General features: G+C 34.4%; 1 protein-coding gene across 1 annotated transcript in view; it reads left to right on the top strand.

The window, feature by feature from the left end:
• THSD7A (thrombospondin type 1 domain containing 7A) overlaps nt 1–16,584 on the top strand; it is an 809,828-nt gene that overhangs the window by 288,487 nt on the left and 504,757 nt on the right. The window lies entirely within an intron of this gene.

Genomic DNA, 16,584 nt, shown 5'->3' with positions numbered 1-16,584 from the left:
AAAGATAAACTCTCCCTGGTGGTTTTATTTTGTCAGTTTAGCAATCCAGCTGCTTTGGCAAAGTAGGGACAAAAGGACTGTGCAAAGCGATTGTGAGAGGTACCAGCACCCTTTCTCCCCTGGAGTCTTCTGGCCCTCAGGAGGGAGTCTCTGTTCTCTGCACTCTGTGCAGAGTGTAAGTAGAGAGCACAGTTCAGAGGTACCCCCATTCAGGGTGATTTCTGACAGTTCATCTGCGTGCACAGGCTTTGGTGAGATAAAGGTGTGCTTCTCCAGGGGTCTTATGCCTCCAGGTTAGAGGATATCAGTATGGTTCAGCAATGATGTCTTTTTCTTCTTTCACCACTGACTAGGCACTTTTTCTTCAGTTTCTATTCTGACCTCAGGATAATTCCAGGCCTCATACTCTGTATTACCTGAGTGATAATTTCATTGATTCCTCCAGATGAAATTTAGGAAAAAGGGGAATTGGATATATTTGATGAAATTCTCACTCAGCAGTGGTCCTGACTTTTTTTTAAATATAGCAAAACCTTTATATTTTCCCCTTTAATTATATCTTATTATATTTAACTTACTGTAAGTCTTTAAGTATATTTTGAAATGTTTTTGTCTATAATACAATGTATTTGATATCTCTCCCAGTTTAGTTTTATTAGTGTCATAAACATCTATCCAATGTGTTCATCTTCATTTTTAATAAAAACACTAAAAAAACCACATATGTAGTTTGTGTTTAAAATGCTTATTTGAGGTTGTCAGCTTTCCTATTATGATTATTAATTTTCTTAATTGACTCTGTTCTCCATCCATGATGGACAATATAACATACTTTGCTCAAGTTTTAGTACATTATATATATACCACCTTTAGTTTATATAACTAAAAGCTTTACAAAGGAAGTGAGTATAGTCTAGGATATAATTAATGAATTCTTGCTGTTTCTAGTGTCATTTATTCCTCTCCCTTTAATAATTCATTATAACCTCTTGACCGAAACTGACATTAGGTTTTCCCTCTGGAATGCTCAGAATCAAATTATTTGCCTTTATGAAAATCCAACCAATTGCTTATATTAAATTTCAAATGAAAAAAATCAGGGACCCAAATTATTTGTAAAATATAAATAATTTCAGCCCTATGTGCTTTCAGATATTCCTTGAAAGTGGGATTTTGGAATACTAACACTGAAATACTACTTTTATACTTTTTAACACATGTTCTGTACTGTAGTAATATATCCATATCCTACAATGATGCAGAAACTGCAAAACCTTATCCCTAGTCATGTTCTATCTTTGGATGTTTGGGCAATTAAGATGCTCAGAGTACTTGGAGATATTGTGCATGAGTTATCTCACAAACTTAGTGTGTAAAATGATGCCTTAGTTCATCCAAGTTTCCTCTCATTTTTATTAATACTCAATTTCCTCAATCATCCCTTTTTAAAATAATTCTATTATCCTTTCTATGTATACAACTTCAGTATACCTCAAATTATTATTGGAATGTGAAGAAAATGAGTCGCTAGGTAGGTAGGTAGGTAGATGATAGATAGAATATTAATATGAAACTAATTCATTAATTAGGTTTCGAGACTACTTACTAAGAGTTTCCATGTACAGAGAAAAAGTTAAGTGACGATACAAGTACATACACATTCATAGTTTGGAAAGAGGCAATTGAATGAGAAATAACTAAGAAAGAATCTGGTAACAGAGTGTTCAAGCAATTACGAACTTAGATTTGATTAAGCCATTCATTCTATTGTCTTTTCTTTTTATAGTCAACTTGCAATGAGATGAATAAGGGGAATTAATAGCAAGCATAATTCCCAATATTTCTCAAAGTTGAAAATTCTTTAACATTTTTCTGTTATACTTTAATGATGTTCTGTTACTAAGAGCTTCTTGCTTTGTTTGTTAACATTCCAGATGCCCTGCTCAGAATGGACCTAAATACTTAACCCCAAACACCATTTGGATCTTACATATGGATCCTCAATCAAATGATTATCACATAATTATTGCACTGCTTGAACAAATCAGTATATAAAAAGGGATCTATGACTAAGTTGGCAAATAGACACTGTTTCCTTTCGCTGTTTCTTTGCTCTTTTCTGATGTTTCCTAGTATAATTGTTTGTTACAGAGACAAAGCCTGACAGATTCTACTCTCACTATACTATGTATTTTATTTTAATGGCACATTTGAAAATAGTGGAACCGCGGCTCCTAGTTATAGAAAATAAATCCTTCAACATTAAAATAAATTAATTTGAATTATTTTTATAAAAACTTATGAAAAAGAAATTAGATGCTTTGGAAATAACTTGAGAATAAATTGGTTTTCTAGGTGCTTTGGGTTTGGCGATAAAAAGCCTATCTCTGTTACTTTGTGGAAGATGCTAAACTCCCTAGTGCATGCTAATGTGTGTTTTGTTAGCCCTCAATGCCCAGAAGAATCATTATATTCAGTAACTGAAGTCTCATACACCCTTGCTCCTATTTACTCCACCTTGTACCACAGATGGAGTAAATGGGCCTGCAATTCCTCAGGGTTTTAAAAAATTCACTGTCATACTTTAGAAATTGTGGCTGCACCATTGACTTCCGACTATAACAGCCTGGTTCACTCTGACATCCTATATGTGAAGCCTGCATAGATTAAACCCATAGCTTCGCTTAAAATCTCTTTATGGACTGTTAATCACCAAAGCAGAGAATATAATGGATTGCAAATATTTACTAGATTTCCACTTCTATATACAGCTGCGGCTAGATAATTTAATCAGGGTTTGCAAGGCAGTTTCTCCCAAAGAGTATCTTTAATTCCAAATTTAAAAAAGGAAAAATACCCAGAAAAACATTATGCATTACAGAGGTTTTGGTTGTAGCCATTAAATAAAATGTTTTTCATTGACATAATATGTAAAAACTGTAAAAACAGACGTATTATCTATAAACTGTATACAATTACATGCTTAGGTTTAAAAAAAATGTGTGGCTACAGAAAAGCTCATTGAAATTTTTACCATGGGAGAGCAAGAAATTATCAATTCCATTCAAAGAGCAGAAAAACAGAATAGAGTGATTATAAATCTTAAGGGAAGGAATGTCACAGTTTCATATTTTACTTGGCTGATGAACAAAATATTTATTTCAAATATCCATAATATATACCATATTTAATTAATAAAAACCTATCTCACAAATAAGTTCCTTCTTCCCAAGGACACATTGCTTTATTTAATATTGTAAATTACCTGGTGTGAGCTTTTACAGGGCAGTATTTAGGTCCCTGGTATTGCCCTGATTTGTTCATCATTTTATTAAATTTGCTGCTTTCTTCAGCCAATTATCTTTTGAAAACACACCAGCCTCAAACACAAACCAGATGTGTGAGTGAGTGAGTCCTGTAGGAAAACCCAGGTGAGGGAACAAAAGGCTCTAACAATAAATCACATGTCGAAACATTTACCAGTGGCGATGATTAAAATTAATTCTGTAGGGAGAAGCTTATTTTCATAAAAACTCATCGAGATAATATCAGTGTTGGGAAACAATTGTTAGAATCAACTCTGAAATTCTCACAGAGGGTAAGAAACTTTGTACTTCAGAAGATAAAAAGCCATGTGACTTCTAGGACGATAGCTAGTATATTTGGAAAGTAAACAGTGGGATTGTAAGGTTCAAGTATCAAGGGAAAACAAATTTCAAAACGTACAAACTGCTACAGCAGATCTGTGAGATGCAGGCTAAATATGTAATGATCCTGTTTCCATATCTATAGAGAGATCTAAATGCCAAGTCGGAGGGCCGTATTATGGGCATATCTTGAATGAAATGGAAGAGGCAATTACACAGCTTCAAGGCCCATACAGCAGTAAATGTGCTAAATCGATAAGAAAAAGTCAGGTTAATTTGAGCTAATAATCTGTTCTTGTACTGCAGCCCTTTATTTCAAGTATACTGCAGAAAAATAGAAGTTAATAGATATTTTACAAAGATTCTTCACATGGAGAGAAAAAAAGAGACCGTGTAATTAACGTCCAGGCACACTCTGTCAGGGCCTTGAGGGATGAGATAATATGGGAGCAAGGAGGCTTCTGTGCCACTTCCAAAGGAACCAGCATGTGGTGTAGTTAAACCCCTGAGATTACTCATGTTGACTACAAAATGAAGTCCCCAGGATATTTTGGGGAGGGGTAGAAAACTACAGGGGCTCTTGGATGCTTGTCTTATATCTCTGGCCCATCTATAAGCCAACTTAATTTTATCCCTTGTAAATTGACTTTCCCTACCTTTTGGTAATTACATGCATTCCTGCTTAGGATGGCATGGATTTGGGGGAAAAAAAGACATGTTTGGGCATATTTGAAACCAATTTACTTTAAAGATTTGTCTGTTGAAAACAAAAGCTTTGAAATGAAAATAAAGACTTGGGGAACAAGGGGTATTTTAAAAGGTAGTATAATGTGATACTACTTTTTAGAGTAGTATTTGGAGTGTTTTTATTTCCATGATCTTGAGAAGCAGTCTTTTATTCTAACATGACATTACTGTGTCAGCCATGAATCCCAGATTCTCCTGGGGAGTCACAACTGCACATATTTCGTTGCATTTGTCTGTGATTTCATTAGAGTGTTCAGGTTATGTATCCAATCAATTTTCTTGGAATATGTGTTTTTCTAGATAGTGGAAAGGACATTTGGTTTTTGTTTTATTTCCACTCTGTACAGTGCTTTAATTCTGAATTATTAATGCCAGTCTAACTTATCCATGTGTATTTAAATAGATTAAAGACTACGAATCAGGAGTTTTTGGAATAGCGTAACACTTTTTTAGCATTCTAATTAACCCACACTTGGCAATGCCTCTGGCAACATGACATGAAATCTCCTTTTCTGTTGGGAGTGAGTGTGGCAAACTCCATTCTAACACTAAAGGGAGTAAAGATCATGTTAACTCCCTCATTCCTCTGTTGAAGCTCATGAGAACTTTCTGTTTTTCACACAGTCTATTGATCATCTTTGAATTAAATCCTGCCTTAATTTTAACCTTGTCTCTAATGCTGAGAAAACTGTTAAGAATGGAACCAAAATAATCTTGGTAAAATAAAGTATGAAGCACAGCACAGATGTGCAGCTACACTGTGTGTATTCTGAAAAGTAGGAAAAAAAAGACATAATTTTAAGGAACACTGGATAATACAAAGGTTATCATCCAACTACCAGAAATTATAAGGGTCATTGTTTAAATAGAATACAGAGGAGACTACCATTGGGTTGCAGTTCTTGTGAGGTTTTATTGAGGATTAAGAGGGAGTCACACTGATGAGGCATTTGAAAATACACATCCAATAAAAAACAGCAAGAGAGTTTCTTTCTTCCAGGGCTGTGACAATTGGTAGGGTTCTTCTCAGTGAGTTAACAGGAGAAAAAAAAAAAAAAAAAGCTCACCTATAAAAAGCTGTGTCAGTTCTGAAGCAGACCACCCTAAAAGGTGAAAGGTTGTTCTAGAAGCTAAAGAGTCATGGACTTTGGTTGGATCCAAGTTAAAAACTGATGAGGTGTCTTTTCTTGGCACAATTAATGAAATTTGAGTATTGGTTGGTAAGTAGATAATATCAGAGAATTATTGTTATTTTTTTTTAAATGTGAAATGCTGTGTGGTAGGAGAATTCCCTTATTTTTAGGAGTTGAATGCTTAAGTATTGAGGGATGAAGTGCCTGCAAGTTCCTATGAAGTAGTTCAACAAGAAAAAAGAATATATACAGAAAGAAATTTGAGGATATGATAAAATGTTAAAATTTGTTGAATTGACAAGGGATCCAAGGAGGGCAACACCAAGACACATAATTAAAATGGCAAAGATCAAAGACAAGGACAGAGTATTAAGGGCAGCCAGAGAGAAAAAAAAGGTCACCTACAAAGGAAAACCCATCAGGTTATCATCAGACTTCTCAACAGAAACCTTACAGGCCAGAAGAGAATGGCATGATATATTTAATGCTATGAAACAGAAGGGCCTTGAATGAAGGACACTGTACCCAGCACGATTATCATTTAAATATGAAGGAGGGATTAAACAATTCCCAGACAGGCAAAAGTTGAGGGAATTTGCCTCCCACAAACCACCTCTACAGGGCATTTTACAGGGACTGCTCTAGATGGGAGCACTCCTAAAAAGAGCACAGAACAAAACACCCAACATATGAAGAATGGAGGAGGAGGAATAGGAAGGCAGAGAAATAAAGAATCATTAGTCCATGTTTATAATACTTCAATAAGTGAGTTAAGTTAAACAGTAAGATAGTAAAGAAGCTAACCTTGAACCTTTGGTAACCACAATTTTAAAGCCTGCAATAGCAATAAGTACATACCTTTCAATAATCACCCTAAATGTAAAAGGACTGAATGCACCAATCAAAAGACACAGAGTAATAGAATGGATAAAAAAGCAAGATCCATCCATATGCTGCTTACAAGAGACTCACCTCAAACCCAAAGACATGCACAGACTTAAAGTCAAGGGATGGAAAAAGATACTTCATGCAAACAACAGAGAGAAAAAATCAGGTGTTGCAGTACTAGTATCAGACAATATAGACTTCAAAATTAAGATAGTAAAAGATAAAGAAGGACATTGCATAAAGAAAAAGGGCTCAATCCAACAAGAGGATATAACTATTATAAATATATATGCACCTGATACAGGAGCACCAACATATGTGTAACAAATACTAAAAGAATTAAAGGAGGAAATAGAATGCAATGCATTCATTTTGGGAGACTTCAACACACCACTCACTCCAAAGGACAGATCCAGCAGACAGAAAATAAGTAAGGACACAGAGGCACTGAACAACACACTAGAACAGATGGACCTAACAGACATGTACAGAACTCTACATCCAAAAGCAACAGGATACACATTCTTCTCAAGTGCACATGGAACATTCTCCAGAATAGACCACATACTAGGCCACAAAAAGAGCCTCAGTAAATTCCAAAAGATTGAAATCCTACTAACCAACTTTTGAGACCACAAAGGCATGAAACTAGAAATAAATTGTACAAAGAAAGCCAGAAGGCTCACAAACACATGGAGGCTTAACAACATGCTCCTAAATAATCAATGGATCAATGACCAAATTAAAATGGAGATCCAGCAATATATGGAAACAAATAACAACAACACAAAGCCCCAACTACTGTGGGATACAGCAAAAGCAGTCTTTAGAGGAAAGTATATAGCAATCCAGGCATATTTAAAGAAGGAAGAACAATCCCAAATGAATGGTCTAAGGTCACAATTATCAAAATTGGAAAAAGAAGAACAAATGAGGCCTAAGGTCAGCAGAAGGAGGGACATAATAAAGATCAGAGAAGAAATAAATAAAATTGAGAAGAATAAAACAATAGCAAAAATCAATGAAACCAAGAGCTGGTTCTTCGAGAAAATAAGCAAAATAGATAAGCCTCTAGCCAGACTTATTAAGAAGAAAAGAGAGTCAACACAAATCAACAGAATCAGAAACAAGAAAGGAAAAATCACTACGGACCCCACAGAAATACAAAGAATAATTAGAGAGAACTATGAAAACCTATATGCTAACAAGCTGGGAAACCTAGGAGCAATGGACAACTTCCTAGAAAAATACAACCTTCCAAGACTGACCCAGAAAGAAACAGAAAATCTGAACAGACCAATTACCAGCAATGAAATTGAAGCGGTAATCAAAAAACTACCAAAGAACAAAATCCCCGGGCCAGATGGATTTACCTCGGAATTTTATCAGACATACAGAGAAGACATAATACCCATTCCCCTTAAAGTTTTCCAAAAAATAGAAGAGGAGGGAATACTCCCAAATTCATTCTATGAAGCCAACATCACCCTAATACCAAAACCAGGCAAAGACCCCACCAAAAAAGAAAACTACAGACCAATATCCCTGATGAACGTAGATGCAAAAATACTCAACAAAATATTAGCAAACCGAATTCAAAAATACATCAAAAGGATCATACACCATGACCAAGTGGGATTCATCCCAGGGATGCAAGGATGTTACAACATTCAAAAATCCATCAATATCATGAACCACATCAACAAAAAGAAAGACAAAAACCACATGATTGTCTCCATAGATGCTGAAAAAGCATTCGATAAAATTCAACATCCATTCATGATAAAAACTCTCAACAAAATGGGTATAGAGGGCAAGTACCTCAACATAATAAAGGCCATATATGATAAACCCACAGCCAATATCATACTGAACAGCGAGAAGCTGAAAGCTTTTCCTCTGAGATCAGGAACAAGACAGGGATGCCCACTCTCCCCACTGTTATTCAACATAGTACTGGAGGTCCTAGCCATGGCAACTAGACAAAACAAAGAAATACAAGGAATCCAGATTGGTAAAGAAGAAGTTAAACTGTCACTATTTGCAGATGACATGATATTGTACATAAAAACCCTAAAGACTCCACTCCAAAACTACTAGAGCTAATATCGGAATTCAGCAAAGTTGCAGGATACAAAATTAACACACAGAAATCTGTGGCTTTCCTATACTCTAGCAATAAACTAATAGAAAGAGAAATCAGGAAGACAATTCCATTCACAATAGCATCAAAAAGAATAAAATACCTAGGAATAAACCTAACCAAGGAAGTGAAAGACCTATACCCTGAAAACTATAAGACACTCTTAAGAGAAATTAAAGAGGTCACTAACAAATGGAAACTCATCCCATGCTCCTGGCTAGGAGGAATTAATATCGTCAAAATGGCCATCCTGCCCAAAGCAATATACAGATTCGATGCAATCCTTATCAAATTACCAGCAGCATTCTTCAATGAACTGGAACAAATAGTTCAAAAATTCATATGGAAACACCAAAGACCCCGAATAGCCAAAGCAATCCTGAGAAGGAAGAATAAAGTGGGGGGATCTCACTCCCCAACTTCAAGCTCTACTACAAAGCCACAGTAATCAAGACAATTTGGTACTGGCACAAGAATAGAGCCACAGAGCAATGGAACAGAATAGAGACTCCAAACATTAACCCAAACATATATGGTCAACTAATATTCGATAAAGGGGCCATGGACATACAATGGGGAAATGACAGTCTCTTCAACAGATGGTGCTGTCAAAACCGGACAGCTACATGTAAGAGAATGAAACTGAATCACTGTCTAACCCCATACACAAAAGTAAATTCGAAATGGATCAAAAACTTGAATGTAAGTCATGAAACCATAAAACTTAGAAAAAAACATAGGCAAAAATGTCTTAGACATAAACATGAGTGTCCTTTTCTTGAACATATCTCCCCGGGCAAGGGAAACAAACGCAAAAATGAACAAATGGGACTATATCAAGCTGAAAAGCTTCTCTACAGGAAAGGACACCATCAATAGAACAAAAAGGTATCCTACAGTATGGGAGAATATATTCGAAAATGACAGATCCGATAAAGGGTTGACATCCAAAATATATAAAGAGCTCACACACCTCAACAAACAAAAAGCAAATAATCCAATTAAAAAATGGGCAGAGGAGCTGAATAGACAGTTCTCTAAAGAAGAATTTCAGATGGCCAACAGACACATGAAAAGATGCTCCACATCGCTTGTCATCAGAGAAATGCAAATTAAAACCACAATGAGATATCATCACACACCACTAAGGATGGCTACCATCCAAAAGACAAACAACAACAAATGTTGGCGAAGTTGTGGAGAAAGGGGAACCCTCCTACACTGCTGGTGGGAATGTAAATTAGTTCAACCATTATGGAAAGCAGTATGGAGGTTCCTCAAAATGCTCAAAATAGAAATACCATTTAACCCAGGAATTCCACTCCTAGGAATTTATCCTAAGAATTCAGCACTCCAGTTTGAAAAAGACAGATGCACCCCTATGCTTATTGCTGCACTATTTACAATAGCCAAGATATGGAAGCAACTTAAATGTCCATCAGTAGATGAATGGATAAAGAAGCAGTGGTACATATACACAATGGAATATTACTCAGCTATAAGGAAAAAACAGATCTTACCATTCGCAACAACGTGGATGGAGCTAGAGGGTATTATGCACAGTGAAATAAGCCAGGAGGAGAAAGACAAGTACCAAATGATTTCATTCATATGTGGAGTATAAGAACAAAAGAAAAGTGAAGGAACAAAACAGCAGCAGACTCACAGAACCCAAGAATGACTAACAGTTACCAAAGGGAAAGGTACTGGGGAGGATGGTGGGAAGGGAGGCATAAGGGCGGGAAGAAAGAAAGGGGGCATTACGATTAGCATGTATAGTGTGTGGGTGGGGGGCACGGGGCAGGCTGTGCAACACAAAGAAGACAAGTAGTGATTTTACAGCATCTTACTATGTTGACGGACAGTGACTGTGAACGGGTATGTGGGGGGACTTGGTGAAGGGGGGAGCCTAGTAAACATAATGTCCTTCATGTAATTGTAGATTAATGATACCAAAATAAAAAAAATTGTTGAATTGATTCTAGGTGGAAATAAAGATATTCATTGTGCTTTGATCAACATTTCTGTGTGTTTAAAATTATTGTAACAAGATGTTGAATAAAATCTATAGACTTTACAAAGTAAAATAAGCAGTCAAGTGAAAGACACCCAGACCCTAAGTACCAAAGTCAGAACAATCAGAGCAACAAAATAAAGTACTATTGCGCTATGACCAAAGCATAAAATATCTTTATTTATATCCATACTGATATAAATAAATGTCTGGATAAATTAATAAATGGGGGAAAATAAACAAATATGCTATGCAGAATAATTTCAAATTATTCATGTCACTACTCTGTCCTTAAGGAGAGCAAGCATAGCTCCCTACTCCTTGGGGGTAGGCTGCACAGACTAATTTCCTTCCAGAGAGTACACTAAGCAAAGGGGGAAAAATAATCACTAACTTCACATGGAACCTGACAAACACTCCTTCAGTCAGATGCCCAAGGTCCCCATCAGCGTTCATAAATCATGTGCGTGATAGGTACCCTTGACCTGATTCTTTACCTCTGAGGGCTTCTCCCCAGGACTCAGAAGCCCACTATTGTCATAAGAAAAATATCAGACAAATTCCAAATTACCTGATGGATGCTGGAAAACTGTATTGGAACAGAAAACATCATTAGGGGAAAACTAAGGAAATCTGAAAATTTATTTACTTTAGGACTTTGGTTAATAATGTATCAATGTTGGCTCACTGGTTATAACATACAATGCTAAAGTAAAATGTTAATAGAGGGAAAGCTGAATGTGGGATGGATGAATATGTTCTACCTGATCAGTTTTTCTGCAAATCTAAAAACTGTTCTCAACAACAAAGTCTCCTTTTTGTTACAGATTTTAAATCAGTGATTCACTTGCAGGAATTTACCTTAAAATTGCATAGATTTTCTATGAAAGTATTGATTTGAAATTTAGGAACAAAATAAGTAATGAAACATATGATAGTGGTTCATTAAAGTATAGATAGTGTGACCATACAGCAATCCAAAGGATGTTATAGGAAAACATTAAAATAGTGAAAAGTCTATGAGCTATTGTAACAGGTATGAAGCCAAATTATTTCATAAAAGAAATATTTCTAAAATTATGGCTTGAGAAATTACATAGTTTTCTTCTGCTTCATGCTGTTGCATAAAGTTGATTTTAGGGCTTCAGTTTTTTTCTGCTCTTGGCATTATATATACATTATTTGATGTAGATGGCTCATTAGAATGCTAAAGACTTGAAAGTGTTTTGCAAAATTTTTGTGTTTTGTCATAATTTCTATTTCAACCAATGTCATTTAAAATAATTTAAACTTTTCTTTTGATCCACTAACTGATATAATTCAGAGAGTTCTAAAATAAACCAAGAATTTCAGCTTTCTTAATCAGGACATATAGAGTCCTTTAAAGTCTGTTTTGCTAATGATCTTCAAATTGGTGCTACGTGGTCATATGTTATTTATTTCAAGCCTAACTTATCATTAAAGACCAAGAAAAATAAAATATCCCTTTGTTGATTAAAATCCAAACTAGTATTAATTTTAATAGTTCAAGATTGCTTAGATCTCATATTCTATTTCAGTTGTACCTTTGAATCTGTAATCAGAAATTAGAAAGATGACTTTTTAGATAATACAAATTGTTTCCCTTTTATTTAATTTTTATGTCAAAGTATAAACTCTTTCAAATATATTAAAAACAAGCACAGAAACAGAAAATTTAGTAATCACTTTGTACCTATGTGTCCAGGATAAGGCAGAATTTGATCATACTTTCTCAAAATTTGTAAAAAAACACACACAATCTTACAGTTAAAAGTACCCCCTTCCTATCCTATCCTTCTGCTTTTTTTTTTATTATCAAATGTATATCACAGTGTTTCAACAGTCCCCCTGCCTCACTCACTCCTCTTCCCCTTGGTAACCGCTAGTCACTTCTCAGTGTCTATGAGTCTAATGCTATTTTGTTCCTTCTGTTTTGCTTTGTTTTTATACTCCACAAATAAGTGAGATAATATGGTACTTGTCTTTCTCCACCTGGCCTATTTCACTGGGCATAATACCACTAAGTCCATCCATGTTTTAGCATATGCCAGGATTTCTTTTCTTTTTATGGCTGAATAATATTCCATTGGGTATATGTGCCACTTCTTCATCCATTTATTTATTGATGAACAGAGGTTGCTTCCATATCTTGGCTGTTGGAAATGGTGCAACAATAAACACAGGGATGTGTATATCTTTTTGAATCAGGGATTTTGTTCTTTCAGGTAAATCCTAGAAGTGAAATTACTGGGTCAAATGGTATTTCTTTTTTTACTTTTTTGAGGAATCTCCATAGTGCTTTCCACAGTGGTTGCACCAATTTGCACTCCTACCAACAGTGTAGGAGGATTCCTAATTCTCCATATCCTTGCCAGCATTTGTCGTTTCTTGTCTTTTGCCTGTCCCTTTGCTTTTACAAAGATAATCAATAGCTTGAAGTTGATGTGTATCATTCCTGTCCAACTTGAAATGTTTTTAACCATGTATGTAACTATGCATGCTTTTAAATAATATGTCTTAAAAATTATATAAATTGAATATTCTTATTTATATTCTTTTGTGACTTCACCAAATATTATATATTTGACATTTATCCCTGTTTTCAATATAGTTGAAATTAACTGAAGTGTATTAAGTGTGTAAATATCCTATAATATTTTGCAAAGCTACTTCTGTAGGTTAACATAAAATGTGTGACCTCATTTAATCTGAAAAAGTATGATAAATTCTGTTGTTTTCTAATGTAGCATTCATCCCATGCTAGAGATAAGAAAGACCTTAAACCTTTTAAGTAAATTGGCCTCATTCTAGCTAGTGAGTGCAGAAGCTGAGATTTGAACCATGTAGTGACACAAGATAACAACTTTAAATGACTAATTGCAGTGCCCTCCCTTGCCGATGGGTTTAATAAGTAAGGTTTGGGGATATGGAAGTAATGAGTGTAGCTTGTTCATGGATTTCAGAGGAGTAAAAAGAGCTGCAGGATCTAACAGTAATGTGAAGAAAACAAAGCAGAAGGCAACTGGGAATCAGTTAAAAATGAAATAACAAACTGGAATCTTTTCCATATCCACAGTGTTTGTTACCTGACCACTGATTTATCAGCTGAACAGTGAAGTGAAAGCCCACATTCAACTCAGTTCAACAAATACCCTAAGTGCTTATGATGTGCAGAGCACTCCTGGGAGCTGTGGTTTTGAAATAGTAGCTATTTGCCTAGTCAATAAACAGAAATTTGTGCATTTTGAAATAGCAGAGCTATCTATACAGTTGCCCACTTACATTATTCTCCCACATCTCTATGTGTATATGGCCAAAATGGAACTCACATCCTTTCTCTCCAAACTCTTCTTCCTCCTGTGTTCTCCATCTTAGATAACATAGAGGAAAATGAGAATGACTGAGTCAACAGAAGTAACAACACTTTTAGAATAAAAATTTCATACTGCTTTTTCTATTAAGTGAAACTTTCTCTTATTTAAATTAGTTCCATGTGAAGATGATCTTGACAGAAATATTAGAAGTGAGATAGAAATATTAATAAGAAGGCAGATATGTCTCCTACTTTAAAGTTGATGCCTATGAATGTTACAAGTAATAATGTAATGTGATTATTTGAAATATGAACACAATAAATAATCATTAATGGGGACATTTACTTGTCTCAATGAGAAAAAGGTTTCTCTAAAAATATGAATTACAGATACATTAACCAAATAATCTCTTTCTCAAAATGATTTTCAAAGCTTATTATCTAAGTAGATAAAACCCCAGTTAGTATGATATCTTTCTGTGAAGGTACATTGTTAATTGAGAAATCTAGTTCTCATTCCAAAGTTTTTTTTCATTAGACTAATCAATAAAACTATATTTGACATAGAATAGTGCAATTTTTCTAAGGACTCTTTTTGTCTGTTCCCTACAAAATATGTCATATATTACCAGTTAATTATCACTTAAGACTTTCCCCCTCTTTGGGGAGGGTGTCTTCCATAATATATTTGTCTTTTCCTAATAAACCAATTTTATACTTTAAGATACAAAAGTATAATTTAAAAGTGAAAGGGAACAATGGATAGGATTAAAATGTGGTGAGTGTTAAAGGGGATGGTGGAAGGATGTTTTTATTAGATTAGAAATATTATATCTTACAACTGAAAATGCAAATTATGCTATGCTCTAATGTTCCTTTCAAGCACACAAGATAAAAATTGCATATCTAAATTAGATCAGGCTGAATGGGTTTCCCTCCTCTCTCTCCCTTGAGCAGCAGTCAGCCTGAAAAAACTTGCAGGTGATCCCAGTAGTGAGTTGTTCAAGTCCACATAGTTCACATTCAAAAGTCATCATGTATGGTATGTGTGTGCATATGTGCGTATGTATGTGTATGTATGTACAGATACACTATTTTCACTTTTATTAGAGACTGACAATAAAAATCTTGGCATCCTTTTCATAATTATTTGTTTTACATTTTATTTAATTTTTACGTATTTTTTTAAAACTTTCTACTCGGTGTCCATATTGCTACTTTTCTTTCACTAATATTTCTCTGCTGGTTGATTTTTCAGAGTATGATAAATATTTGTAACTGAATTTGAAGTGAAATTATCTTTATATATCAATAAGCTGTGCTCTCTATTCCATTTTTCTTTAAGGAAATACCTGAAATATTTAATGAAGAATGAACTGTATTTTACTAGGCTATTTATTATCCAAAAGTATCCTACATATTATTTTTAAATTAAAATTCTTATTTAAATTACTCATTTTGGGGGGTATTATACTCCCCAAAATATAAATACTCATTAGTGTATGTGTCAACAAAATTTTGTAAATAATTCACTGTTCAACAGATGCAAAGTTGACTTCACAATGGTATATGCTTAAAATTTCCTATTTACATGTGTATTTTGCTTAATTTTTTTTCCAATTACTTAAACTTCGAAATCTTACCATAGTTTATCACTTTTAACTATTTGTAAGTTTAGATAAAATGAATATAATGTGGAAGAATTTATTATATTGGGCCATTACCTCATTATCAGGACTTGAACAAATATTTCAAATCAAACTACCTGACTCTAGGTGCTACTAGTAACAATCAGCCCTACAAATTTTTGAGGATTGAAAGAAATACAAAGTCTTAATAATCTAACAATCATCTTATGTTGATGTAGTATTTTAAAAACTTGAATGTTTCTCTTATTTTATAAGATGTCCGTCTATTTGTACAGAGAGGCTTTATCAAATATCACAAAAGTATTCCTCTGATGTCCATTCTTAAGTATTCATAGATAAAATACCTAATTTGTAGATAATCCATTCCCTGAGTTTCCCAAGTTTCAATCTGTCATTTGCCAAATTTAATTTTATTTAGAATATCATTGGAATATGTGAAAATTAAGAGTGTGTGGAGTATATGTTTTATTTTAGATAGCCTTGTGTAAATGTGAAGGATAAATCAATAAAAATTATTCCCTAAAATAGTGTTTTGAATTCTAGTAAAGCAATTATTTCATAATTTGAAGAAACTTTCCAGAAAAATGACACATGAAATGCACCAGGACTAACTTGTTAGTTATTTAGGATGGAGCTGACCCTGGACAAGGATGCACATTTTGTTTTTCAAGAGCATCTAGCCATGTTTTTGTACCATATCTTCCAGAATTCTTGGTCTTCTGGTGGTTCCTACTACCCATCTGCCCTTGAGTTCTCCAGTTTTAGTTCATTTTTATTTACATTTCTCTTTCAGATAGTGAGAGGACTTATTAACAGGAGTCTTTGTAGATAAAATATGAATCACTATTTGAAGATATTTAGACCTTTAAAAAGGATGTTTTAGAGAAATGGAACTTTCACATCATATTCGGTATTTTCTTATTCTAAGGGGAATATTTGTATATTATTATGACAAAAACAATTTATATAGATACATTGCCTTATATACATATATTCATACATGTATATTGTGTGTAGAACCAATATTAA

The sequence above is a fragment of the Manis pentadactyla genome, chromosome 7 (assembly GCF_030020395.1).
Source record: "Manis pentadactyla isolate mManPen7 chromosome 7, mManPen7.hap1, whole genome shotgun sequence".
Taxonomy (NCBI): Eukaryota; Metazoa; Chordata; class Mammalia; order Pholidota; family Manidae; genus Manis; species Manis pentadactyla.
Note: the sequence above shows the minus strand (reverse complement) of the source record. Positions and strands in the feature narration are given on the sequence as shown.